This window comes from Mustela nivalis, assembly GCF_964662115.1.
Source record: "Mustela nivalis genome assembly, chromosome: 3".
NCBI classification, from domain to species: Eukaryota; Metazoa; Chordata; class Mammalia; order Carnivora; family Mustelidae; genus Mustela; species Mustela nivalis.
Genome location: NC_139022.1, coordinates 87,247,565 through 87,273,599, shown reverse-complemented (window position 1 = coordinate 87,273,599; position 26,035 = coordinate 87,247,565). Strand labels below are relative to the sequence as shown.

At 40.1% G+C, this 26,035-nt stretch overlaps 1 long non-coding RNA gene across 1 annotated transcript; it reads right to left on the bottom strand.

Moving 5' to 3' along the window:
• Positions 1-1,277: 1,277 nt before the first annotated feature.
• Positions 1,278-13,094, bottom strand: LOC309860827. Its single transcript, XR_014309658.1, has 3 exons — positions 12,429-13,094; positions 2,219-2,503; positions 1,278-1,625 (listed from the first exon to the last, which is right to left on the bottom strand). It is a non-coding gene; the product is annotated as an uncharacterized lncRNA (long non-coding RNA).
• Between the last annotated feature and the right edge of the window lie 12,941 nt (positions 13,095-26,035).

The window sequence follows — 26,035 nt, the reverse complement described above, 5'->3', positions numbered from 1 at the left end:
TTAGGGGACAGCAGATAGGAATATTTTCATGGGGCCAAGGAAATAAATAAATCAGGTGGGGCCTCAGTGATACTTTCTGTCCAGCCAGGGCAGGAAGAGACACTGGATCCCTTGGAAGGAAGTTACTCATTGTTTATAAACCAACTTATAATGTGTGTTGACTCTTCTTTAAGTTCCAGAACAGAGATACTCTCCCAAGTTACGAGCTTAGACTTGGACCATGCATATAATTAGTCCAATGGTGTTTTTCCTCTTACTCTGCACAGCTGCACTGCCCCTGTGTGTGGGTCTCATTTACTAGACTAATGCCCAACACCTCCTGGTGGCAGGCTTATGTCTCTCTCTCCTTTTTCCTTTCTCTTTTTGCTCTTCATAAACTAATTTATTTCTTCTTCCATACACATATGTTCTTCCTAACTCCTTCCCCTTTTCTTGATTTAAAGTTACCCCCTTCAGGCATATTATTCTCTTTCCCTTCTGTGTCCCTTTACAAGTATATACATTCCTACATGTGTGTGTGGATGTATTCTTCCATGTACACACACGCATACACAATCGATATCTATATCCTCACAGCCTACTTATATATACTGTTTCAAGTAAAAATGATGGGCAGAGATTTGAAGTTAAATTCAACATAATAAAGACTCAAGACCTACAATTTCTAGAGTATTTGAAAGTGCTCAGGGGATTTTTTTTTCACAATTTTTATAAAAATCTCCATCTGCCCCTTTATGCACCACTAATTTACCCAGCCTTTCCTCAAGCAGTAGCACTCAACATAAATAGAATAATTTCCTACTCATTTTTCCTTTTCTCCTTTCTCTTTTTTTCCTTTTCTCTTACTTAAAAAATGAGAACAAGCATGGTAGCAGCAACTTTTACTATTTCTGTTGTAAATGTAAGGCATATGCAACAATATTGCATGTTCAACAAGGTTTTGTGGACCAGGTAGAGACATAGACAGTATTTTACTAGAAATGATTAGAGACAGGGAAAGCAGCTGGCAAGGTGGCTTAAACAATGAGACTAGATGTTTGAGACAGTTAAAGACACAAGCAGGAATGCCTGGGTGGCTCTGTCAGTTGAGCGTCCAACTCTTGGTCTCTGCTCAGGTCATGACTAAGAGTTGTGAGATGGAGCCCCACATCAGGCTCTATACTCAGTGGGGAGACTGCTTGAGATTCTCTCCCTTTGTACCTCTTCTTGCTCTCTCCCCCTTTCTCAAATAAATAAATGTTAAAAAAAAAAAAAAAGACACAAGCACATCAGGGTTTTGAGCTGTGATCCTTTATTTGTTGTGGGAGGGACCTCAGATACCTTCTAGAGACCTGAAATGTGGCATGTGTTGAAAATAGAGCACAGGGCCCCAGTATATTCTGGAAAGTTCTGTTACAGTCCAGTGGTCCTCACCTGAGAGTATAATGTCTCCCAGACCTTCAAGAAAAGAGGATATGTCAGTCTTGCCCTTCCAGCCGGATCTCCTTCCCTGCGGCCCTCGCTGCTGGAATGAGGAGGGCAGCTCTGGGCTGTCTCAGTTTCAAATAACGGATTTAAATTGCATCTGTATGCCAGTGACTTCTTGTATTTGACAGAGGTCTTTTTTATTAATTCACAGGGCAAACCTGTAAAACACAGCTATTATCACTATTTTATAGATGCTAAGTAATTTGCCCAAGTTAATAGTATATTTGACTTTTCTTTCTCCCTCAGCTCCAAAGAATCAAAGCCTTGTTGATTTTCACTTCAGCATGCTACTCATGCTCATTCTTTTTCATTCCTCTGTCACCCACCCTCTTCTAGGCCTAGGTCACTTCATGCCACACCCCTATAGTAGCCTCCTCCCCGCCCTCCTGTCTCCTGCCTGCCTCAGCTTCAGTATTTCCAGATAGCCAAATGCTGCTGCTAGGGTTCAGTGTTTCATTGTCATTGTGCTGCTCTTGCTGTATACCTTCCCTATGCACACAGTTCAAGGACATTCTCATCCCTCTGTGAGATGTGACCAAACACTTCAGCCCTGCATTCAGGGTTTCCTGCAGTAGTCTCTCAGGCTCCCCTTGCAGGCTTATTTCAGTCCCCACATGCAGCATGACAGTCAAACTCTTAGATTCCTTTTGCCCCAAAACAACTCCACATTCACACTTCTGCTTGAAATTCCACTTGAAATTCCACCTCTTTTCCCTCCTGCCCATCTAAATCTGTGCAGCTCAGAACTCACCCTTCTGTGAAAAGTCATTCTTAGGGTCTATAAGCCCTCAAGGGTTCATCATGTAGATCGAGTGACACCTCTGTCATTTCTGTTTAATATTGTTACTCTCCTCTTTATGGTTATTAACTTTTCATGAGTTTCCCCCATTTTTCATGTTTTTCCAGTTATATAGGCAGCTTGGAGGCAAGAGTCATGTTTTCTACTGTTTTGATGTGGCAAGATAATATCTTGAAATATTAATCTTTGTGCTTTTGTTTTCCTCTTGTCCTTGCAAGTGATTTTCCTCCCTCATTGCTGTAGAGAGAAGATAGGAGCAAGAGAAAAAGCAAGAGACTGTTAATGTTCCAGGTTTCTTTTTAACTTCTGCAATAGATTTTTTTTTTTTTTTTGAGAATCAAAAGGGGCAGGCTTTATACAATAGCCAGAATTTATACCATAACAGTGGAATTGGAAAGTGTGTGCCATATTGCCTGTGGTCTACTCGGCAAAAGGAGGCCTGCATCTGCCTCAAGATTCTTCTGAGACCAGGTTAAAATGATCCACACAGATACCTTCTGCCAATACTGTGGTGCAGGATGCGCGTAGCGGCACCAACCCTCAAAGAGGGCTTTGATACCCTGGGGGAGTTGGAAGTGGGAAAGGAAAACCCCAGCACTGAGGCTTGGGAGGACAGACAGTGGGAAGCTCCCCCTCTGTTACTTTGTATCTTGTATCTGTGTTGACCAAAACGGTAGTCGTTAGCCACACTGAATACTTGGAATGTGGTGCATGGGACTAAGGAATTGAATTTCAATAACCACATGTGGCTAGGGGCCGCCATATTGAACAGAGCAGTTCTAGAGTACCTGACCATAGTCTCCCTGATTCCAATGATTCCCAGTGGCTAGCACCATTCCTGATGCATGGTAGGTATCCCATAAATATTTTTAGTATGAATTAGTGGCCGCCACAGTTTAGAAGCAATACATACATGTTGATCACCAGTTCAAGATAGACCTGAGGTCTCTCAGCTTCAGTGTTCTCTGTTCTACCGTTCATACAGAAGCTCCTGTGGTTTTCCCCATTTAAAAATCTTTATAGGAATTGATTTTTCTAGTGGTGTATAATTCCCAGACCATTGACATCAACAGATAGCTAGCTATTGAGCCTGACAATCACTGCACTGCTTTGAATCTGAAAGCACCTAGACCAAGCTTGCCAAGGCTTTAAATTGCTCTCTAACACCCTGAAGGGAACCTGGGTCACAAGCTTTTTTTCATTTTTCCTGGCTGAGTTTAATTTTGCTTTAGATATTATATTTGGGCCCTCATTCCCGATCGGGACCTCCTCGGTCTGTGGATAGAGATACAGTCATATTGATATTCGAATGTCAGCAGCCCTGTCTGCCCCTTGCTAGGTCTGTGTCCTTACCATGATTTCTACTGCTGCTGCCTTCTTGGACAAGCAGGTCTCCTGGGAGCTGTTTCGTGTCCTTAGAAATGTCTAGGCGCCAGTGTGGAACAGGGCTGACCTTTACTTTTCTACCTGGGCCTTGAGGCAGTGGCTGATGATCCAAGTTCCAAGACAGCTTTCATTTTGTTTTGTTTTGTTTTGATGAACATAGATCGTTCAGCTTCTAGCCCTCCCCACTCCTTTGGGGATCCAAACCAGTTGATAAGACAGAAGGACTAGACTGAATTAAATAATCAACAAATACTTGTGCATTCTATTATATGCAAAGCTTCTGCTTTTTCTTTTTTCTTTTTCTTTTTTTCCCCCAGTTAATAGATATTGAATAAGTACCCCGCCTACAATCCAGGCAAGACATCTTCCATCTGTGTCTCCTTCATGTAGGAAACTTGAAACTCCTGTACATTTCAGTTCATGAAGCTAGAGACCCATAAGTTTTACAAGTTAACACCAGTCGCCAGATGTTGAAACTGAGGTTGGGCTCAGCTGGGAATAATTACAAATCATTCCTTTAAGCCAAAGGTTATCAAATCTTAGTGTGTATCAGAATCACCAGGAGGGGTTATTAAAACCCAAGATGCTGGGCTCCACCTGCAAATTTAGTAGGCCTTGGGTGGGACCCAAGAATTTGCATTTCCAGCAGGTTCCCAGGGGAGGCTCATCCTAGTATGGAAAACACACCTGAAGAACCACTGCCTTAATCATTTGGTGACTAGCTTTCTGGAAAAACAGTTCATGCTTGTATCACAATCCTCCAACTTCATCTTCATTTTCACCTGTCCTAAATCTTAGTTTAGGCTCAGGCAACTTGTTTTGTAGGTGGTAGAAAGCAGTGATTCACTGAGGAGTCAAGGCGTTGAGTAATTTGGGTAAATCTCTGTATTCTCACTATAAGGACCTGTGAAATTAGGCAGAGTTCTGTCTGCTGTCTGAGACCATAAGAATGAGTCCACCGTCAGATGGACATTGTTACTCTAATTTTATAATATAAATTACTTCAGAACAAGATCAGACAATAGGACTTCTATGCTTTTCTTTATTTGGGTAAAATTTCCCCAAAGCTGCAAAACGTTTACTGAGTTCAATTAATTCATTAATGAATCACTTACCTTACAGCTGTTTCATGCACATGACTTTAAAGGATTAGCTGGATGAAATTTTCACTATTACCAAATGTGTTAGGAAGACAGAGCTTCACTTAAAATATTTTAAGAATATATTAAGAACTTAATATATTATTAATTAATAATTAATTCTTAATTATTAAGAACTTAATATTTTTAAGAAAACTATTTTAGATTTTTCTGCATGCTTACTCACCCTTCTGGTCAATAAGTTCTTCCCTCCATGCTCAAACTTCACTGTTGCAATTTAAACTCATTCCGGCTTGTTTCTATCCCATATAATGGGAATGAGCTGTACTGTTAATTATCTATTGGTAATTACTCTTAATTTATTTGAAGACAGCTAGTCACTCTTTTTCTTTTTCATGCAGAATTACCTCCAACCCTTTATAAAGCATTCCTCATAGATCCTAATTTCAGTCTCCTTAATTTGCTCATAACTGTCCTCTAGACCCTTTTTTCCAGGCTTTTTTTTAAAGTGCAGACCCAGACTGTGAATCCCTGTGTCCTGACAGATGCGTCCTCCTCATGTGGGCCCTCAAGAGTGAAGATTCCTAATCCTGTGGTTGCTGGGCCATCAGCCTTGTTGTGCTCAGTCTCCATCCCATGCAGTGGTAAAGCAGGACAGCCACACATCATCTGGTTGGAGAAACGTGGTGAGGTTGCGGGGTTCTCTTTTTAATAGTTTTTTTTTTTTTTAAATATATGAATTCAAAGAAGCTTTTAGATTTATACAAATTGGCTTGGTTTACCATTAAGTAAAATTAATATTGGGTTCAATTAATGAATGCAGATTTGTCTGTCCTTCATTTTCATCCCTTGGTTCCTCTGATTGTTTTTTTTCGGGTGTTTTTCATAAACAAAAGTTAAGGCAGTTCTCATGGGTATGTGACAAAAATAATGATTTTTTTTTTTTAAATTGTGAGAAACCTATTGCTCTAGGGAAAAAGCAAGATACAGACAGCAATAGTAGCATCTTTCACCCTAATTGTCACCACTCCCTCATTACTGAGGTCTGGGGCCCCACCAACTTCCCTTCTCTTCTGGGTTCTGTGTGGCTCAAATCCATTGACTGCAGTCACCATTCTTATATCATTCTCCTACTGTGAGAGAACAGAATGAGGAAGAGATCTCTCCTCACAGGTTACACTTAGATCAGCATATGGTATAAAATCTTTACAATGGGTAGCCTAATTCCTGGTTTCTTGTCTTTTGTGATATTATTATAATTTTTTCTTCCTTGTATGTATAATTTACATTTTCAGAATATATTGATATTTTTATGTTAAACAATTACTTAAAAAATTTTGAAAGAGAAAAATGTCTTTTTATCGACATATTTACCATTTCTGGCTCTCTTTATTCCTTTATGCATTTCCATCTGCTATCATTTTCCTTCTGCCTAAAGAACTTCCTGTTGCATTGCTTATAATTCATGTTGGCTGGCAGGGAGCATTGTTTGTCTGAAATATCTTTAGTTTGCCCTCAAGTTTGGAAGTTTTTGTGGTTAAAAAATTTTAGATCGCTGCTTTTTTCCTTTCATACTTTAAAGATGACTTTCCATTGTCTTCTGATTTGCATAGACTCTGTGGAGAAGCTTGCTAAAATTCTTATCGTTATTCCTTTTTACATACAGTATCTTTTCCCCCTGCTTTAAAAATTTTTTTCTTTATCACTGGCTTTAATAGCTTAATTATAATGTACCTCTTTTTTCATGCTTATTCTGCCCTAATTCATTTGAGTTCCTGAATCTGTGAGTTTATAGAAGTCATCAAATTTGGAAAATTTTGACCATTATTTCTTTAAAAATTGTTTCCTCCCTGATGTGGTTCATTATCACTAGCCATCAGGGAGATTCAAATTAAAACCACATTGAGATACCACCTTATACCAGTTAGGATGGCCAAAATTAGCAAGACAGGAAACATGTGTTGGGGAGGATGTGGAGAAAGGGGAACCCTCTTACACGGTTGGTGGGAATGCAAGTTGTTACAGCCACTTCGGAGAACAGTGTGGAGATTCCTCAAGAAATTAAAAATAGAGCTTCCCTATGACCCTACAATTATACTACTGGGTATTTACCCCAAAGATACAGATGTAGTGAAAAGAAGGGCCATCTGTACCCCAATGTTCATAGCAGCAATGGCCACGGTCGCCAAACTGTGGAAAGAACCAAGATGCCCTTCAATGGACGAATGGATAAGGAAGATGTGATCCATATACACTATGGAGTATTATGCCTCCATCAGAAAGGATGAATACCGAACTTTTGTATCAACATGGACGGGACTGGAAGAGATTATGCTGAGTGAAATAAGTCAAGCAGAGAGAGTCAATTATCATATGGTTTCACTTATTTGTGGAGCATAACAAATATCATGGAGGACAAGGCGAGTTAGAGAGGAGAAGGGAGTTGGGGGAAATTGGAAGGGGAGGTGAGCCATGAGAGACTATGGACTCTGAAAAACAATCTGTGGGTTTTGAAGGGGCGGGGGGTGGGAGGTTGGGGGAACCAGGTAGTGGGTATTAGGGAGGGCACATATTGCGTGGAGCACTGGGTGTGGTGCAAAAACAATACTGTTATGCTGGAAAGAAATAAAAATTTTTAAAAAAATTCTTAAAAAAAAAATTGTTCCCTCCCTCCTTCTTTCTGAGATTACAATTGCATAGAAATTAGCCCACTTGACACTGTGTCCCAGGTCATGGCTGCACTTTTCATGTTTTTCCAGTTGTTTTGTTTCATTTTGGATATTTTATTATTGTGCCTTGATAATAATGAACTTTCCTCTTCAGTGTCTAGTCTTAATTTACACAATCTATTTTTCATTTCATGTTTTCTTTCCTTGAGTCTTTGGGTCTTTCTCAATCTTCCATTTTTTCCCACATCATGGTCATGTTTTCTTTTACCTTCTTAAATGCGTGGAGAATATTTATAATAGGTGTTCCAGGTTTTTTTTTTTTTTTTTTTTTTTAAGATACTGTTTGCTACTTCCACTCTCTGTCATTTCTGGGTCGGTTTCTATTAATTCAATTCTGTCCTGGTTTTAGGTCTTATTTTCTTACTTCTTTGCATGCTTGCTTATTTGTTATTGGATGACAGGTGTTGTGAATTTTACATTATTGATCGCTGGATTTTGTCATATTCCTTCAAATAGAGTTAGATTTTGTTCTGGCACCTGAGTAATCTACCTGGAACTAGTTTAGAATGTTAGAGATTTCCTTTGCTTTTGAATTTAATTAGAGCAAGTCCAGAGAAGCTTTTAGTATATTTCTGATGGTAATTTTCCTGGATTCATGTAGTTTCTGCTCAGACATGCACAAATTAGTATTCAGGCAAAGACTCCAAGCGACCCCTCAGTAAATTTTCTGAGCCTTTTCTTTGTACATTCAGTACTCTGTCTCATACATTCTTGCTGCCTTAACATCCTGAACTATTCTCTCTGTATCTTCACCTTGCAGAGTGCACTGGACTCTGTTTGATTTCCGCTTTCAAGCATCGTAGCTTGGACCTGTTTCCTGGTAGTAAGCTAAACAGTTGTTCAACTGACCCTCTTTATTTCTTTTCTGTTAGAAATTACAGTCCCTTGATAACTGTTATTGAATGCCTGTACGGTAGGCAGTGTCTGGGCTGGCCTTCAGTGATCTCTGCCTTCTGGTATTCATATTTCATGTATCCCTCTTTTCTTGAGTGTGGGTGAGATCTAGTGACCCATCAAAGGATATGGCAAGTATAGTAGGATGCCATTCCTCTGACTACAGAAAGTTACAGAAAACTGTGACTTTCTTCTAGCTTGCAGACTCTTTCTTGCTTGCTTTGATGAAGCAAGCTGTCATGTTGGAGTGGTTTCAATGGCAAAGTACTGAGGGTAGCCTCTGGCCAACAGCCAGAGAGTAATGAAGGCCCTATGTCCAGCTGTCCACAAGGAACTGAATCCTGCCAACAACTCGGGTGAGCTTAGCAGTAGATCCTTCTTCAGTCCAGCATTCAGATGATACCACAGCACTGTCTGACTCCTCAGGTGCAGCCTCAGGAAAGACCCTGAGCTACAGACTCATTCTTGATATTAGTAATCTGTGGTAATTTGGTGATAGTTAAGCCATGTCTGGATTCCTGAAACACTGGATTCCTGAAACACTAAAACTGTGGGGTAATAAATGTGTGGTTTTATTAAGCTGGCAGATTTGGGGGTATCTATTCAGTCAGACATAACTAATATAGTCTGAAAGTCATCATTTCACATATGCTGTTTTTGTTCTGCCATTTAAGGCAGGATGATAAATTAGGTCTCTATTACCTCATCTTGATCAGAGAGAAGTCTGGATTATTCAAATTAGAATCTCTAGAGATGGGACCTAGAAAATAGTAGTGCATAAAACCTTCTAGGTGAGCAGGATCCTGTAATTCCTCTACTGGATATTTGTCCAAAGAGTAAAAAATACTAATTCAAAAAGACAGATGCACCCCTGGGTTTATTTATTGAAATATTATTTACAATAGCCAAATAATGGAAGTAGCCCAAGTGTCCATTGATGGATGAATGGATATAGAAGATATGGACTATATACAACAGAATATTACTCAGTCATCAATACAAATGACATCTTGCCATGTTCAGCAAATAGCAACATAGATGAATCTAGAGAGTATAATGCTAAATGAAATAATTCAGTCAGAGAAAGCAAATACTGTATGAATTCTCTCATATGTGGAATTCTTTGTAAGAAACAAAACAACTTAACAATAAATCAAAAGACAGGCTCCTAACTATAGAGAACAAATTGGTGGGAGAATGCATGAAGTAGGCGAAGGGGATTAAGAGAACAGTTATTATGGGGCACCTGGGTGGCTCAGTTGGTTAAATGTCTGACTCTTGGTTTTGGCTCAGGTCAGGAATCAGGGTCATGAGATCAAGACCTACATTGGGATCCATCCTCAGCATGGAGTCTGCTTCAGATTTTCTCTCCTTCTCCCTCTGTCCCTCCTGCTTGTGCTTTCTCTCTCTCAAATAAAATAAATAAATAAATAAATAGTACACTTATCATGATGAACACTAAGTAGTGTATATAATTTTTGAGTCATTCTGTTGTACACTGGAAACTATACTGGAGATAAAATTTTAAAAAAGAAAGAAAATTGCCCAGGTGATTCCAATCTAGTGCCAACTATGAAAGCCACTATCTTAGATTATCATTCTTACCTGTTAATGTTCATTTGAATCTCTTGAGGATCTTGTTTAAATCAAGATTCTGGTTTAAAAGATCTGGAGTGGAAACTGTGATTATGCATTTGCAACAAACTCCTAGATCCTGCTGATGACACTGGTTCATGGACCAATGTTTGAAAAGCAAGGTCTTACATTATTGGGTAACTTCTGTTTATTCCATCTACTGAGAAACTTGGAACAAGTTCCTAGTATCTGTTCCAAAGAATATTTGAGTGGCTCTACCCACTTTTTTAAAAATTTAATTTCTTTTCAGTGTAACAGAATTCATTTTTTATGCACCACACCCAGTGCTCCACACAATATGTGCCCTCCATAATACCCACCACCAGGCTCCCCCAACTTCCCACCCCCCGCTCCTTCAAAACTCTCAGATTGTTTTTCAGAGTCCTTAGTCTCTCATGGTTCATCTCCCCCTCCAATTTCCCTCAATTTCCTTCTCCTCTCCTCCCCATGTCCTCCGCGTTATTTCTTATGCTCCACAAATAAGTGAAACCATATGATAATTGACTCTCTCTGCTTGACTTATTTCACTCAGCATAATCTCTTCCAGTCCCGTCCATGTTGATATAAAGGTTGGGTCTTCATCCTTTCTGATGGAAGTATAATACTCCATAGTGTATATGGACCACATCTTCCTTATCCATTCGTCCATTGAAGGGCATCTTGGTTCTTTCCATAGTTTGGCGACCGTGGCCATTGCTGCTATGAACATTGGGATACAGATGGCCCTTCTTTTCACTACATCTGTATCTTTTCTACCCACTTATTTAAAAACACCCCTCTTTATTAATTGATGTCTCATTTCATTATTTGAACAAATATTCATCTTGTATTTCTTGTATGACAGTTGCTTTGCTAGATGCACTCTCTGTTCATCCCCCACCCCGATCATCTTTTGCAATCTGGAACATCCTGTTTAGCCAAATAAGTATATAGGTGAGAATGTACATTATAAAGTAGGCTGATCGGCACAAAAATAGAAGCACAAATTAATTATGAATTCTCTTCTGGTCAGGAAGTCTTCTAAAAGAGGTGACATTTGAAGTTTGGAGTTATGAATGGCCTTCCCTGTGTGAAGTTGGAGAAAAGAATGCTAGAGTGAGGGTGAATCCTAAAACACCAGTCCTTCCTCTCTCTCTTCCTGAGAGCCTTAATCTAGGTATTCTTTGCTCTCACATAAATTGGATTCACACTGGTCCACCCAGAAGTCCCATACCCTGAGCTATGCAGATTATGTCCCTCTCTTAGCCCTCACTGTCTTTACCCTCTGTATTTAGGCAAATTTAAGAAATATCTTTATTTTTGCCTCAAGTCCATTTTATTATAAAAAAGTTTCAACTGTTTGGATGCCTGGGTGGTGAAGCATCTGCCTTCGGCTCAGGTCATGATCTCAGGGTCCTGGGATCTAGCATTCCAACAGGCTCCTTGCTCAGCACAGAGCCTGCTTCTCTCTCTGTCTGTTGCTCCCCAGACTTGTGCTCTCTCTCTCTCTCTCTCTCTGACAAATAGATAAATAAAAGCCAAAAAAAAAAAAAAAAGGAAAGTTTCAACTGTCATAAACTACCATCTTTAATTTTTATCTCTTCTCATTTCTCAGAAGGTGGGATGTGGAGTGGACAATGATAAGTTTCACACTCTTTTCATCCCATAGTTGAGTTCCTTGCTTTTCCGTCCAGGGGAATTATTTGTTGTGAAACCCCTTTCAATTCTTTCCCAAAATATTTCAAATTAATTAATGAAAGTAACAAACGAACTTACCTATGTTGAAAACAAAGCAGGAATTTCTAAGCTTTACTCAGATGGAATTTTAAGTAAGAGAATGTTAGTTTATTTTTGTAGAATAGCCAGTGCAATATAGGCTTATGGACTGATAACAACCCAGAATTTTTCCCCTTAAGGTGGAAAAAATCAGCCCCTTAATATTACTTCACAATTTTTCAATAAAGATTGGAGAGGGGAGCAAGGCTCTATCCTCCTCATAGTTAGAACATGAGGTGAGGTCCTTTGCTGTTTCATGTCTGAAACTTCATCAAACTCAGCATCACCAGAAAAAGTGTGGTTAGGGAGGCAAGAGAGCTGGTAAATAGTCTAGCAGAGTCCTTGTACTCACTCACAACTTATAAGAGTATTGGAATTCTAGAACCAAAGTATAAGCAGTATGGCATCCAAATTTAGAAGATTTGTTTTCTTTTAGTCGTAAGGATTCAGTGACTTACCTCCCCAAAGTCTAAGGACAGAATCCAAGTGAATGATTCCTATCTGATGTCTACTATCCTAATTAGGATTGTGAGGAAGAGAGTAAGTAGGGCAGTGTATCAGTTAGCTTTTGCTGTGTAACAAACCACTCTATAACTTAGTGATTTAAAGCAATAAACATTGATAACTTCTCAGTATCCTGTGAGTTTTATCGGCACTTCTTACCTAGGTCAGCTTTGCTGAGGCCGATTGATTTAGGAATGTCTGGGGCAGAACCTCCATCCATTAGGTCTCTCATCCTCCAGAAGGCTAGCCTGGGCTTGTTCACACGGTGATGGAAGAGTTCCCAGAGAACAGCAACAGATGTAAACTGCAACGTGCAAGCGATTTTCAAGCTTCTGCTTGCATCACATTTGCTAATGACCCACTTGCCAGTGCTAGTTATATGGCCACACCCAGATTCAGATAATGGAGAAACATACCCACCCCTTGATGGGAAGAGCAGCAAAAGTCCCATTGAAAAGGCCAAGCATGAAAGGATTTACAAGCCATCCCAGGCAGCCACATCTCCTGTTCTCAACACCCTGGATGAATCATCCTAGGCCTCAGTTAGCCAGGCAGTCAAGTAAGTACAAACTGACCACGAATGGTACTTTTCAGAGTAACCTGTTATCAGTCTCCAACCGTATACCTCCAGGTTTCTCCTACACATCTTATCTTGTGGCAAGAACAGCTAATATCTCTGGCCTCTGCATCAGGCTGAAAGGTCCATCCACAACATAGCCATTGAATGAACTCCTGTGGGTACACGGATCCCTGGTTTACAAATCACTGCTCTTGAGTCTTTTCATGACCTCCCCCAGGTGGATATAGATGAACTCCCTGTCATGTGCTCTCAGATCACATTGTTTAGAACTCTAGGTTGCTCTGTGACATCACATCAAAATCTTTATCTGTCACTCCCCCTGGGCGACAGAGGAAAGGCGTTTTGTCACATTCATCTTTATATTCCTGGTGCCTGGCCCAGGGTCTGGTTCACAGTAGACATCTAATAATTGTTGCTTGAGTATGTGATACATAGCATAAATAATGCTGTACTCAGGTAGTTTTTGATTTGGTTGGAACAGCAATATATTTAAATAGAAATCAAAATAGATTTCTCTCATGCCAGAGGAGAGGACTGTGAAACATGTAGAGAATGATATAAATTATTTGCTGTAAGAATCAAAAGAAGGCAGGGTGGAGGGGGACAGTTCCCAATTCGGTTTATAGCCTCTTGCCCACCTTAACTTCTTTCTTTTCCAGTATTCCTTTTTGTCTTCTCCTTCCCCCAGATCTAATTGGTCATTATTTGCATGGCTCTGGACACAGTCACTTTGGGTCCTAATCCTCATCCCTTAGGGACAAGTCACTTAATCTGGGTCTTGGTTTCCTCATCTGTTTTCTGAGGATCCGAGAGGACCAAGTAAGTTAAGACACTTAAAAGGAAATGGCCTGGTGGTCAGTAAATGTCACTTTGCATTGATGTTCGTAATACTGTTATTGTTACTACATTTCCAACCCCACTCCTGCTTCTGTTGGGTCTTGTCATTCCTTTCCGGCCTGTTCAAGTCACCTTCTCCAGACTTTCCCCTAACTTATCCTCTGATCATCTTTTCTAAAGCCACACATCTGACCACTTCTTTTACATGCTTCGAAACCCTTTCTGCTTCCCTTTGCCTCAAGAATCAAGTTCATACTTCTCAGCTCTCCTCCAAGCAGTACTAGACAATTTTCAGTTCCCTGAATATGCCCTGCTATTTTAAAACCCTTGCTTCGCACAAAGGCAGATTTTCAATGATGACAAGGGGTTTATGCTCCAGCGACTCATTTGCACATATACCTTCCAAAGCCTGGAATGATCTTCAGGATTCAGGGAGGAAGGAGCAGCCTAGCTAGGGGCCTGAACCAAAGAGTACTCTTTTTTTTTTTTTTTAAGATTTTATTTATTTATTTGACAGAGAGAAATCACAAGTAGATGGAGAGGCAGGCAGAGAGAGAGAGAGAGGGAAGCAGGCTCCCTGCTGAGCAGAGTGCCCGATGCGGGCCTCGATCCCAGGACCCTGAGATTATGACCTGAGCCGAAGGCAGCGGCTTAACCCACTGAGCCACCCAGGCGCCCCCAAAGAGTACTCTTGCCCTGTGGGGTGGTAGTTCTGGTACTGTAGGCAGAGCCATTGTGCTGCGGACCCTCCTTCTCCCTCTGCCCAGAACTCAATGACAACTTCTCTCTGGCAACATCATCGAGCATCTGGGCTCTGTCTTGGACCCCCCAGTAGAAGAGCTGAAGTAGACAGCTTGGGGACAGTATGACTCAGGCTCTTCCTTGCATATTGTAAGCCAAACCCAGGGTCAGTATCAGGGAATGAGGGGGCCTCTTATGCTTTCCTCTGCTTGAGCCAGAGCTGGAGAGGAAGTTAGAGGAAGTTAGAGATGAGGCATGACTGATAACAAAGTTACAAAATGAAAAGAAATTTCTAAAACCATTAGTAACAAAAAACAGATGTCTCTCACCCATGCCACAGGAAAGACTGAATTGTCTTCCCAGGCTCTCTGCGGACAATAGAAAATCAGGCAAAGGGGCCAAAATATATGGGGGAAAGTATCATAGTATCAAAGTGTCATCGAAGTGTTTCAGGCTGTTGATTTACTAATAATTTTGCTGTTCACAAAAGAACAGTGTGCTGCTCTTCTAGAACTTGCAGTGTGTGTGGTATTTATCAGCTTTCGAACTTTTAAAATTTTATCTTATTTGTGAAGTTGCATTCTTTTTTTTTAAAGATTTTATTTATTTATTTGAGAGAGAATGAGATAGAGACAGAGACAGTGAGCATGGGGTGGGGGGAGGGTCAGAGGGAGAAGAAACTCTCTGCAGACCAGGGAGCCTGATGCAGGACTTGATCCCAGGACTACAGGACCATTACCTGAGCTAAAGGCAGTCAGTCGCTTAACCAACTGAGCCACCCAGGCACCCTGAAGTTGCATTCTTTTTTAATCAAGGGCCCCAAATGGCATTATCAGGCCTCACAAACTGAATTGCCCCGTTGCTCACATGAAGTCCCTTGCTCATAGAACATGAACTTGCTCTGAAGACACAGTTTAAACCTTGTCACCTGGATCCCTTTTCTCCGCTGTACCCCATGCACGAACCATTCCTGCTGTATGTCGCACTTCCATCAAAAATTACTGATCACCTCTCTCTACCTCTTCAGGGAAGGAAGCTTCTTTGACCTGTCTTTGTGTTCCCTACGCCTAATGTTGTGTCTATGACACAGTAATTGCTTCTATAAATGTTTGTTGAATACATGCATGAATGAGTAAATAAATGGGAGAATAGCTGGATCCCTGAGCGGTGAGTGGACATAATCAGAGAGTTTCACAGACCCCTGGAATTTGTGTGATAACTTGAAAGATGAGGAGTGTGAACATTCTCGGTAGTGAGGTCAGCTAAACAGAAGGTTAGTCAAGGGAGGTGGCAGAAAGGAGGCGTGGCAGACAACAAGGGGAGCTTTCCAGGGTGCTGGAGCCATTCCGCATCTTGATTATGGTGACGATTACCTGAGTCTGTGCATGCGTGTGCTAGCCGGCGTCCAACTGCACATCAGAAAGAAAGAAGCACATTTTCTTGTCTGATAATTTCGAAAATAAAATCTAAGTTAAAACAGCTGGGGCCAGACAAAACCTGGTATTTGGGACAGACAAGAGGGAAATTAATTTGATGCAAGTAAGTATTAACTTTTATTACTTGCATAATACAATTTCTAAAGTAACATGAAGCAAGTGATTTCTATTTTGGAGATGGTGGGAGATAACACTGAACAGGCACAATGACTGGGCTTTCAGCCAGGGCTGGTATCTAACTTTGATCCAGTATGTAGCAGAAAGACACGCAGGTTAGGAGATCGATCTGTGATCACAATGAGCTTAGATGACAGAAGTGGCATCAGCAGTACAATGAAAGTCAGAGAACAAAGATGGTGGTGGAGACTGGGGCTTCTAGGGCACTGGAGACGCTAGGAGGAGGCTCAGCTCCAGTGAAACAGCTGTCACTCCAGAGAGCTCCATTCTCACTGCCTGGCTTATTCTATGCCAAGCTGTGCCCTCAGGATGTCCCCTGCCCCGTACCTCCTTTAGTCTTTACGGTAACCCTATGGGGTCAAAGCTCTTTTATCCGCATGTTATAAAAAAGGAAATTGATGCTTAGAGAGTTTAAGTCATTTGCCCAAAGTTATAGCTCGAGTGTTTTAAACTTTTTAAAAAAAGATTTTATTTATTTATTTGACAAACAGATCACAAATAGGCAGAGAAGCAGGCAGAGAGAGAGAGGGGGAAGCAGGCTCCTTGCCAAGCAGAGAGCCCAATGCGGGGCTCGATCCCAGGACCCTGAGATCATGACCTGAGCCGAAGACAGAGGCTTAACCCACTGAGCCACCCAGGTGCTCCTCGTGTGTTTTAAACTCTTTTTTAAATTGAAGTGTAGTTGATTTATGGTATTATACTAGTTTCAGGTGTTCAAATAGGGATTTGACATTTATATATATTACAAAGTAATCACCATGCTAAGTCTAGTTACCATCTGTAACCATACAAAGTTAGTAAGATACTTTTGTCTATATTCCTTATGCTGTGTTTTACATCCCTGTGACTTCTTTGATAACTGGAAGGTTGCACCTCTGCATACCCTTATTTCATGCATCGTCCTACCCGCTCCCCCTTCTAGCAACTACCAGTTTGCCCTCTTACTTATGAGTCTGTCTCTGTTTTGCTTATTTTGTTTTTTAGATTCCATGGATAAGTGAAATCATACAGTATTTGTCTGTCTCTGATTTATTTCACTTAGTATAATACCTTTTAGTTCCATCTGTGTTGTTGCAAGTGATAGGATTTCATTCTTTTTTAATGGTAGAGCAATATTCTACCCTGTGTGTGTGTGTGTGTGTGTACATGGCACATCTTCATGGTGTATTTATTTATCAGTGGACACTTAGGTTGTTTCTGTATCTTAGCTATTATAAACAATGCTGGGTGCTGTATCTTTTCAAATTAGTGTCTTTTATTTTCTTCAGATGAACACCCAGAAGTGGAATTGCTGGATCATATGGTATTTCTATTTTTGATTTTTTGAGGAACCTCCATACTGTTTTGCATATTTGCTACACCAATTTACATTTCCACCAACGGTGTTCGAAGGTTCTGCTTTCTTGGCATCCTCCCCAACACTTGGTATGTCTTATCTTTTTGATAGTAGCCATTCTGACAGGTGTGAGGTGATACCTTGTTGCAGTTTTGAACTGCATTTCCCAGATATTTGGTGCCGGTGAGCATCTTTTCATGTTTCTGTTGGCCATCTGTATGTCTTTGGAAAATGTCTATTCACATCCTCTGCCCATTTGTTAGTCAGATTGTTTTTTGGTCCTGAGTTGTGTAAGTTCTTCATGTATTTTGGATATTAACCCCATATTGGATGTATCATCTAGAAATATATTCTCCCATTCAGTAGATTGCCTTTTCATTTCCTTGATAATTTTCTTCACTACAAAAAAGCTTTTTAGCTGGATTTACCTATTTGTTTATCTTTGCTTTTGTTGCCCTTGCCTGAGGAGGCAGATCCAAAGAGAGTTCTTTAAACTCTTCAACTTGACCTGTACTTGTTACCTCTCTCCAATAAAGACATCATTTAGGTTCTATTTATTTAAAAATATTCTTAGGAAAAAATCTGAAGTGGTATGTAATGCTTAACAACATCACAGTTTCTACTCAAGGGCATAAAGTCCATTGTTACTTCATTTGTGCCCCCAGTTTGCTTTGTTTAATGAGATAGGTTTTATTGTCTTTTATACACAGAGCAGGCTGCAGTTACATTTGTTGTATGGTGGAGGCTTTTCCCAAGAACCAAGGTGCTTACAATTTAAATCTTTCTAGAATTGTGTGCATCTCTGTCAGGGGGAGCCATTTCCCAGAATTCTCTGTAGTTGGCTCTTTGGACATTGAATGTACACTCTGTGCAGAGTAAGATGGCACCCACTTCTCTCTGGCTGTAGTAGGCTAACAAAAACTATTTCTCTCTTGGCTTCATGTCCCCTGGTATGTGGCTTTCTGCCATTGCCAAGGCCAAAGATGAGTAAAGCAATGAGTCACATGAATAATCATTAATGTTTTCTTGACATATCGCAAAGGAATTTGCAGATGCTTATATGTTCCCATTCTTTCAGCTGAGCCTTCTTACATGGAACAAGAAATCAGAGCAGAAGGATGTGAATCACTTGGAAATGATGAACAGCAGCCTGTGGCAGAGAAAGAGCTATGTCAGGTGTGCGATTTTTCTAACCCCAAAATATTTGCTTTCAATGCACTTAGCAGGATCATAATTATAGGGTGTTAAACTCTGAGGAGTGTCATGCCTACTCAGCACTCCACTTGATGATAATAATAAAAAAAAAATAACAGCTTTATTGAAATATAATTTACATATTTACAAAGTGTGCTATCATTATCTCTCATTTACCGGGCAGCTATCACTTTCCATTCCTCCCTCTTCCAGACCCTGGCAACTGCTAATTTACTTTTGGTCTCTATGGATTCACCTATTCTAGACATTTCATATAAATGGAGTCATACACTGTATGGTCTTTTGTGACAGGCTTCTTTTATTTAGCATAATGTTTTCATGTTATATCATGTATTGGTACCACAATATTTTTTATGGTTGAATCATATTCCATTGCATGGCTATACCATATTTTGTGTATCCATTCATAAATTGATAGACATCAAATTGTTTCCACGTTTTAGCTATTATGAAAAATGTTTCCATGAATACTCATGTACATTTCCACACCATGTGGAAATTCTCTAAGGTATATATCTAGGAGTGGTATTGTTGATAATATGGTAACTGTATTTTCAGCTATTAGTAGAACCTGCTAAACTGTTTTTCAAAGTGGTTATACCATTTTACATTCCTACAATGGTCTATAAGGGCTCCAATATCTTTATATCCTCACCAGCACTTGTTATTACTTTTTAGTTATGACCCTTCACTGGTTGTGATGTAACACCTCTTCATGGCTATTCATTTGATCATGGTAAAATATACGTAACATAAAATATGCCATTCAAAGTATTTTTAAGTGTACAGTTCAGTGGCATTAAATACACTGACAATGTTGAGCAAGCATCGTCATTGTTCATTTCCAGAACTTTTTCATCATTCTAAACAGAAACTACCCACCAAACAATAACTTATCACTTCCCTTTGTCCCTTCATTGTAGTTTTAATTTTTGTTTTCTTAATGGTTTCTAATGGTTGACCATCTCTTCATTTGCTTATTGATCATTTGTATATCTTCTTTGGAGATACGTCTGTTCAAAACCTTTACCCATTTGTAAATTGAGTTGTCTTTTTGTTTTTTTTTAAGATTTATTTATTTATTTATTTGACAGAGAGAGATCACAAGTAGGCAGAAAGGCAGGCGGAGTGGCGGGGTGGGGGGAGCAGGCTCCTTGCTGAGCAGAGAGCCCAATGTGGGGATCGATCCCAGGACCCTGAGATCATGATCTAAGCTGAAGGCAGAGGCTTTAACCCACTGAGCCACCCAGGGGCCCTGAGTTGTCTTTTTATAGTTGACTTATAGGAGCTCTTTACATATTCTGGGTACAAGTCTACAAGATATTTAGTTTGCAGATATTTTCTCTGGGTTGTTTTGCTTTCTTGGTGAAGAAAGCACAAAAGTTTTAAATTTTGATGAAGTCACCTTTACCTAATTTTTCCTTTTGTTGTTTGTGCTTTTGGTGTGGTAGCTCAAAACCCATTGCCTAATCCAAGGTCATGAAAATTTACTGATATTTTTTTTCCTAAGCATTGTATAGTTTTAGTTTTTGCATATGGGCCTATGACCCCTTTTGTACAGAGTGTAAAATAGAAATCTGACTTCATCATTATATGTGAATATCCAGTTATACCAGTATCATTTGTTGAAAAGACTATTCTTTCCTCCACTGAATTGTCTGATGCCATTATGCAAAATTAATTGACCATGGGGACCTGGGTGACTCAGTTGGTTAACTCTTGTTTTTGGCTCATGATCTCAGGTCATGGGATCGAGGCCTGCATCGGGCTCCATGCTCAGTGGGGAGTCTGCTTGGGATACTTTCTCTCCCTCTGCCCCCACTTCAAATAAATAAATCTTCAAAAACATTTAATTGAACCATAAATGGACTTTAATATAGATTCCATTTATCTACATGTCTGTCCTGTTAGGACCACAGTGTCTTGATTATTGCAGCTTTGTTGTAAATGTTGAAATTGGGAAATATAAGTCTTCCGCCTTTGTCCTTTTTTTTTTTTTTCTTCAAAATTGATTTAACTCTTCTGGGTTTTTTTCATTTTCATGCGGACTTTATGATCAGTTTGTTAAGGATTTTGATAGGGAATGCACTGAATCTGTAGATCATTGGATGCAGTATTGCCATCTAATAATATTATGTCTTTAGATTCATGAAGTTGGGATATCTTTTCATTTACTTAGGTCTTATTTAGTTTTTTCAACATTATTTTATAGTTTTCAGCGTATAAATCTTGCATTTCTTTTGTTAAATATATCCTGAAGTGTTTTGTTCTTTTTGATACTATTAGAATTATAATTGTGATCTTAATTTCATTTTTGGATTGTTCACTGCAAGTTTATAGAAATATTACTCTTCCCCCTTTATCTGAAGTTTAATTTTCTGGAGTCAGCTGCAGTCCAGAAGCAGGTGAGCCTCCTTCTTACCTATTGTCAGAAGGTCAGTAGTATTGTAACACTACATCATAAAGTCTGTGTCATTCACCTCCCTTCATATAATAAGGTAAATATTATTTCACATCATCACAAGAAGATTATATATAGTACAATGTTTTTAGAGAAGCCACATCCCCATCACTTTTATCACAATATATTGTTATAATTGTTCTATTTTATTTTTGCTAACCTCTCACTGTGCCTAATTTATAAATTAAATTTTATCATAGGTTTGTATGTATGGTGTATTTAAGGTTTGGTATTATCTGCAGTTTCAGGCAGTCTTGGAATGGGAGTCTTGGAATGCATCCCTTTCAGATAAGGGAGGACTACTGTACAATTAATTTTTGATAAGACTTCATCAAAATGTAAAACATTTGTGTTTTCTTCACCAATAAAAGAAAACCTACGGAAAATATTTGCAAACCACGTATCTTGTGGACTTGAACCCAGGATATATAAATATATCCATTTATATTACATATGTAGATATATAATATATTTTTTAAAAGATTTTATTTATTTATTTAACAGAGAGAGATCACAAGTAGGCAGAGGTAGTCAGAGAGAGAGGTGGAAGCAGGCTCCCTACTGAGCAGAGAGCCTGATGCAGGGCTTGATTCCAGGACCCTGGGATCATGACCTGAGCTGAATGCAGAGGCTTTAACCCACTGAACCACCCAGGTGCCCCCAAAATATATAATTTTTGAATATTGATACTGAATATGGATATTGATTTTTGAATATTCATCCTGCAACCTTGCTGAACTCTTTTTTTTATTAGTTCTAATAGTATTTTTGACAGATTCTTAAGGATTTTTTATATATAAGATCATGTCATGTGCTGGTAGAAATAGTTCTCCTTTTCCAATCAGGAAGCCTTTTATTTCTTTTTCTTGACTAATTGCACTAGCTCGGTGCTTGTTTTAAATCCAATTTAAGAAGAGTCAAAAGAATTTAGAACTTCTTTTGTCAGATAAGGAAAAGATCAGCAAGGCAAGATCAAGAATATCTAGGAACCCACTGTCTTGCAAAGAAATCTATTTGTTGATGTTCCTGTTTCCTCAGTTTCCAGTTAAACCATCTCTTCTCTGACTTCCCCAGAAGGTATATTTGAAGCAGGGTACTTTTATCTTTTTAAAATGTGTGTCCTTCGGTATTCCCATTGACCTGGTGACCAGCTTTCATTCAGTCCTCTTTCACCCCCCAATCTCCTCTCTCATCCTAAACCACCATTCTAGATACAAAGGACAGGAAAATGTAGACTTTAAACAGTAGAAACCAATGGACTTGGGTTGATTTTCATTTATAAGCTTGGACTGGAATCCCCAACTACCAGAATAATGAATATCAGTTTTTCATTTTTGGTCTTCTCACCCTGACTTGGGATACCTCATTGTTTATTTATTATATATTCCCACCTATGTCAATGTTGAGAAATAAATGTCCCAACTTAGAGACTGTGTTTATGATTGGGCCCCTACAGCACATACATTATTTAACCTCCTTATTACCTGGCCAATGTAGAGAATTTAAAGCATCAACATAAATCTGATTTTAATTTTCTCCCAATAAGAGCTGAAAAATACATCTAATTATAAGGATGCTATAGACTACAGTGGGAGAATATTCAGTTCCAGCTAATAACCCTGACAAGTCTGAAATAGTGTGTGATTTTTGGAATTGCTATATTGTGCTTTATGCTGGTAGAGCTATTTTTCAGGGAAGCAGCTAAAAAATCATAGAAAGCATTGCCTTCTAGGAGTGCAGTCCTGGGTTCTGGTTCTTCGGCAGTGGGCAAGCTGTGTAGCCTTGGCTAAGTTAAGACACTTGAGATCTCCAGGCCTGAAATGAAGGAATAGGACAGAAGAATCCCAGCAAACCCTGATAGCCTATACCCTTGTTTTGACTGAGTGTGCTGTATGCAAGCCAAGTACCATGTCATTTCAAGAGGTGCGTGACTTCCAGAAAGCAGGTGTGGGGCACAGTCACGGGAGGTCAGCAGAGCCTCCTGAAGGAGGGCGTGCCTTGGGTTTGATTATAAGTCCCTACCTACAAGTCTGTACAGTCTTCATCTTCAAAGATCACAGAGCAGTAGTGACCATACTTCGATGGTCATACTGAATGAAGCTTATGTCCTACCTGGGAACTGGTGTTTCCAGATAATTCTTAAGAACAGAGTTCATCTTGGGGTGCCTGGGTGGCCCTTACGCATCTGCCTTCAGCTCAGGTCGTGGTCCTAGGATCCTGGTTCAAGCCCCACATTGGGATCCCTGCTCCGTGGGAACCCTGCTACTCCTTCTCCCTCTTCCACTCACCTTGCCTGTGCTCCCTCTCTCACTATATCTCTCTCTGTCAAGTAAATAAAATCTTAAAAAGAAAAAAAAAGAACAGAGTTCATCTAAGCAGGAGGCCACATAAACTTCTAATCTCCTGCATATTGCTGGCATACAGCCTTGGGATTTTCTCATGGATGTTTATTATTCCTCAGCCTAATGACCTTCCTGAAGCAGGGACTTGTGGACCAGGTGAGGGTCCAGAAAAGGTCCCATAGCTATGGGCTCACACCTCTGGCTGCTGGTAGGTGGACTCCACATCCCTGTTTGTCCGGGACAATCTGTTTCTACCTGTTACCCCAGATAAATTGTTAATAGGGCCCTCTTCTTCTCTAAAGTCCCCTAGTTTAGATAATAAATTATATAAACACTCCTAGGTCCATTTTCTCAAGTGGGTTTTTTAGTAGTAAAATAATTAAAAACGTTATTCAATTAAGTTTCCTCACTTGCTTCATCTTCTTGCCTTAATAGCATAATGAGCTTCCGTTTATTCTCTAGCCACATGCAGCACACACTGGGCCAAGACTCTTATAGAGGAATTCTTTTTTTTTCTTTAAGATTTTATTTATTTATTTGACAGAGAGAGATCACAAGCAGGTAGAGAGGCAGGCAGAGCGAAAGGGGGAAGCAGACTCCCTGCTGAGCAGAGAGCCCAATGCAGGGCTCGATCCCAGGACCCTGAGACCATGACCTGAGCTGAAGGCAGAGGCTTAACCCATTGAGCCACCCAGGCGCTCCTATAGAGGAATTCTTATTCATAGAACCTGGTAGAGCGAGAATTATTAACCTCCTTTATAGATGAGGGAACTGAGGCTCTGAGAGCAAAAGCAGCAGATCCGGAATTTGAACTTAGGTCTCCTGGCCCCAGAAATCTTTTGTCATCATGCCTCTGTGTATGCAAACCACAGGCTATTTTTAACTTTCAGGAGGAGAAAATTGTCTCATTTGTCATTTTAGATTCAGAGGGGGTGATGATGAAAAGAAGGAAGCATTTCAAATCATGGCAGCAATGCCCATTGTGTGTTCTCTGTTCCTCAGTTTCCTCTTCAGGAAAATGGGGCTATTCGTAGTTCCTACCTCATAAGGGTGATAAGGGAAAATCTGTGTTCTGAGATGGCAGACCGAGTCTGTAAAGGAGTCCCAGCCACTACCCTAGGGCTCTTCCGGGTTCTTCTCTCTGCCCTGCTTCCTGCGTGCAAAAGTGCCTCGTATGCGGCAATAGAAGTATATAAATTACCCCCCTTTGTCTGTGCTCAGGGCTCAGACCTTTGGAGACCATTCTCCTCTGAGCCCGCTGGTGTTTTAATAAACCTCTGGTCCTCCAAAGTCTGCAAGCGCCGCTTTGTTCTGTCAGGACCCAGTCCAGGTTCCATAACAAGGGTATTGTCAAGATTAAGAGCTAATACATGGTAAGTGCTTAGAATGGAGTTCCCGGGCACCTGTGTGACTCAGTCGGTTGGGAGTCCTACCCTTGATTTTGGCTCAGGTCATGATCTCAGGGTCCTAAGATTGAGTCCCCCGTGGGGCTCCCTGCTCAGCATGGAGTCTGTCTGTCCCTCTCCCTCTGTTCTTTCCCCTGCTCACCCTCACTCATTCTTTCTCTCAAAAAAAAAAAAAAAAAAAAATCAGTGCCCAGAACACTGAAATCTCTCCACTTTTAGCGATACCATCATCATCACCATTTCCATTTATACTTGAATTCAGTGCCACTAGTACGCATGACGTACTGATCAAGCTGCTGGTCCTCTGCTCTCACAACGGCCCACCTTATCCTCCCTGCTGGTTTCCACTCACCTCGCCGTCTGTCTTGGCTTATGGTAACTTTTCATTAACATGTCTTCACTATTATAATTTCATGAATACAAAATACGTAAGAATTGAATGTTTTTACTGTGTAAACATACGTTTTTTGCTCTCTCTACGAACGCATTTATCCTACTTTGAAAAACTAACGGAGTCTGTGGTAACACCTGAAATGACTTGAAAAGGAAACTAAGGGACCCATGATGACCTCTCAATTTGGCAATAATTCACAGTGTTATTTCACTCCTCTGTTTCTCCGTCCCTAAAATGAATAGAACAACAGTCTGAAGATTCTTTTTTTTTTTTTTAAAGATTTTATTTATTTATTTAACAGACAGAGATCACAGGTAGGTGGAGAGGCAGGCAGAGAGAGAGGGGAAAGCAGGCTCCCCGCTGAGCAGAGAGCCTGATGCCAGGACCCTTAGGTCATGACCTGAGCCAAAAGCAGCCACTCAACCTACTGAGCCACCCATGTTCCCCAGATACATATTTTTAAAATCGAATTTTTAAGCAATATTGCAGACATTGTCTTTTAGAAAGTCTGTACGAATTAACCTGCTAACTATGGGTATTTTCATAAAAAGTAACACCCTGGCCAGTGTATTGGTTAATGGCACAATCAAAAAACTTAGAACCCTCCCCCCAAAAAAGAAAACTTAGAACCCACTCAGATATCTTAAAATTAGTAGAGGCAGGGAGATAAACTCTCCCACATGTGAAAGGATTTTGTTCTTTTTTTTTTTTTAAGATTTTATTTATTTATTTGACAGAGAGAGATCACAAGTAGTCAGAGAGGCAGGCAGAGAGAGAGAGAGGAGGAAACAGGCTCCCTGCTGAGCAGAGAGCCCGATGTGGGACTTGATCCCAGGACCCT